We start from the raw sequence: 3,836 nt of genomic DNA on the forward strand, positions 1-3,836 counted from the left end.
CGGTCACCTGGATATCATCCACCGGTACAATTCTTGAGGGATCTCTTATACAATTACGGAGCATAGATACATAAAATACCGAATGGGCAGACTCCAACTCAGAAGGTAGTTCTAACTCATATGCTACCTTACCCACTGTGCGAATGATTCTGTATGGCCCGATGCACCGAGGGCTCAACTTACCCTTCTTGCCAAATCTCATCACTCGTTTCATAGGCGAAACTTTCAGGAAAACCCAATTGCCTACTTCAAACTCTAACTTGCGTCGCCGATTATCTTCATAGGATTTACGTCGACTATGCGCCGCTAGTAACCTTTCTTGAATCACTTTCACTTTATCAACTGCTTGATGTATCAAATCTGAGCCAACTAACTGATTTTTTCCAACATCAAACCATCCTATAGGGGATCTATATTTCTGTCCATATAAAGCCTCATAAGGAGCCATCTGGATACTGGAATGGTAACTGCTATTATATGCAAACTCAATAAGGGGTAAATGGTCGTCCCAACTACCTTGAAATCTAGTACACAAGCTCTCTGCATATATTCAAGTGTTTGTATAGTACGCTTTGCCTCTCCATCTGTCTGCGGGTGAAATGCGGTACTAAGACTCACCTGAGTCCCCAATCCATTCTGAAAGGATTTCCAGAAGTTAGCTGTGAACTGCGCTCCTCTATCTTAAATAATGGCTGTAGGAACACCGTGAAGTCGCACAATCTCTCTAAGGTAGATCCTTGCATAGTCTTCAGCTTAATAAGTAGTCCTGACATGTAGGAAATGAGCGGACTTTGTAAGCCTATCAACTGTGACCCATATTGAGTTATACTTCCGCTGAGTACGGGGAAAACCTATAATGAAATCCATATTAATTACCTCCCATTTCCATGTCGGAATCTCCATAGCCTGCAATAAACCTCCGGGTTTCTGATGCTCTATCTTAACTTGCTGACAATTCGGACACTGAGCGACGATCTCTGCTATATCTTTCTTCATTCCATCCCACCAATACACTTCCTTGAGATCACAATACATCTTGGTTGTGCCCGGATGGATAGAATAGTGAGAATAATGGGCTTCTCCCATAACTTGCTGACGAAGGCCTGCAACATTAGGAACACAAAACCTACCTCGATACCTGAGTACCCCATCTCCTGTGATCACAAAGGATATCTTTTCTTTCTGAGGAGCTGTTGTCACGATCCAAATAGGGGCCATGATGGGTACCCGCAGCTGGCTACCGAGCACCGCATACCATGCTAACTATCATGCTCCACCTGAGCATACATCATTCTCAATACAAACCTATCGTGAAACAATCTCTCAAAACATGTGTATGTACATAATATACAATGGAAAAGTCACATAACATCTACAACCCACACATAAGTATCTACGAGTCTCTAACTGGAGTACTGAACATAAGGACGGGACAGGACCCCATCGTGCCCGAATACATACACAAAAGAATATATCAAAAACTGCACCACTGGAGTAGGGAAGTGCTCCTGTGTAAGCTGATCTGGCTCCTAAGGATCTGGACCGTCCCCCTGTCTACCTGTGGGCATGAACACAGTGTCTAAAAAGAAAAGAACGTCAGTACAAACAATGTATTGAGTATATAAGGCATACATGGTAACATAATAAGGAAATATAGAATGCATGAGAAGAAGAGATAACTGTATCTGCCTGCCTCTTGAGGCGGAATCATGCATGCTTACTTTTTACCTTTATAACATATCACACACACATACATAAGTTGTCTGAGTCATTAATATCATTAGCCCGCGTCCGGGGTAATCTTGTCACGCCGCCCACTAGTGGTGCCATGTCCGGCCAAATAGGCACGGTGTTATCATAAGCCGCCCGCCTTAGCAGTGTCATGCCCAGCCATCTAGGCATGGTGTAATCATAAGCCGCTCGCCTTAGTAGTGTCATGCCCGGCCATCTAGGCCCGGTGTAATCATACATATATACTTATCATGAAGCATGCATAAGAGCTCAAGTAAACACTGTAACTCTATCGGAGTGACGTAAAGTCGGTAACCTCCGGTTACATTATGGAACATCATGATCGTCATGTCTCACCTTGAAGGAACTAGCACTATAAGGTGAGGATATCAATAATGAATAACATCAAGGAGTCATGTAAAGATCATTAAAATCATAATAGCACTGTATCATTATCATGGAACATAGCTCATCTCTACCTTGTAGGAAACATTTAATACTCTTAAGCTTTCATCTTTTGGGTATGTAAGAAGGTCATGGGAATTACCGGAAAGAAATCACAATATATAAGAATCATGCCTTTGAAAGAAGGGCTAGCCTTACATACCTTTACTTTATATCTTCTTAACTCTATTGCCTACTTGCTTGCCTTTCGAGCTCGCGATTCTACCTTCAAGAGAATTTGTACTAAGATTAGACAACCGAAAACATACTTAAGCTTAAGCTAAAGCAACTAAGAGTTAATGAAAATTTAGCGACATTTCGTTTGTTTCGACAACTTCTTCCATAGAATAAGATAACCCTGAAACATCAATAAGAACACCCATGATACCATAATCAATAAATTCTTCAAGTTAAACATTGTTTACTTCTTAAATCCACCTTCAAAATCATCCATAACTATACCTATAATACAACTTCATATTCATTCTCATGTAATACTCCTTTAGCATCATTTGTATTATTCAACATAAGATTGTATTCATAAAATTTCAAGAACTATTATTCAAGTTAAGTTATCATTCAAGAATATCACTATTTCCATATTTGCACTCCATGTCCTCCTCCCTTCCATAATCTAAGTCTTTCAACCTCTCAATATTCTTAATAACATGAATTGAACATAAGACTTACCTTTGATGATGTAGGAATGGACTTTGGATGAAAATACCTCACTTGGAGAAAACCCCACTTCAACACTAAAAATATTCTTGGTTTTCACAAACCCTAGAGAGTATCCTTGCACTTGATTCTACTAATTCTTGGTGTTTAATCCTTAATTTCCCTTAGATATATGATGATATGATGAGAGAGTTTTTCTAGAACCTTCAAGACTTAGAGAGATACTGAAATCTGAAAATTTGTAGCACAACTCGTCTATTTATAGCTGAAACTGGAAAGTTCCAGAGAAGCAGTTCGATGATAGGGTCGACGACCCGTCGACGTGTTGACGGTCCATCGACTTGCTTCATCGACTTACACTTGAGAATCTCTGATTGCAGAAGCATGTTGACGGTCGGGTCGACGGTCCCATCGATGTGCCGACGGTCTATCAACCTGGTCCATCGATTTGTGCCTGCAAGTCTCAGTTTGCAGAAACATATTTACGGTGCACAATGACGGCCCATCGACATGTCGACGGCCCGCCAACACTGACTGGTGTCTGCAGAATTTCCTGAATCCGTTCAGATTGCGTCGATTCGATTTGTTCAACTTCTAACCCCGTAAATCCCCAGGAATACCTACTGGTACACTGTGTTTGATATTCTCTACCTTAACTTCCTCTAACAAGCTTTCTTCTCTTTTCTCAAATGTCTTTCGAATCTTAATTAGAATCATTAAGTATCCCCTCTTGCTAGTAGGGACATCATATACACCTTAACTTACGTTGGTCTATCCACCGCACAACGACATGAAATTCTTCCGAGGTGTAACAACTGTATCCCGGTAATGAACTAAAACAGGATCCTCGTACTGACGCTCCTTTATCTCCTCTACCAAAGATGACATCGCTGTATCCTGAACTGTAACTCTAGTATCACCTGAGTCTATCAACCGAACTCCCAAACTGGCTAGCTGACAAACATCACGGGCTAGCTCCTTCT

Source organism: Lycium barbarum, chromosome 5, assembly GCF_019175385.1.
Source record: "Lycium barbarum isolate Lr01 chromosome 5, ASM1917538v2, whole genome shotgun sequence".
Taxonomy (NCBI): domain Eukaryota; kingdom Viridiplantae; phylum Streptophyta; class Magnoliopsida; order Solanales; family Solanaceae; genus Lycium; species Lycium barbarum.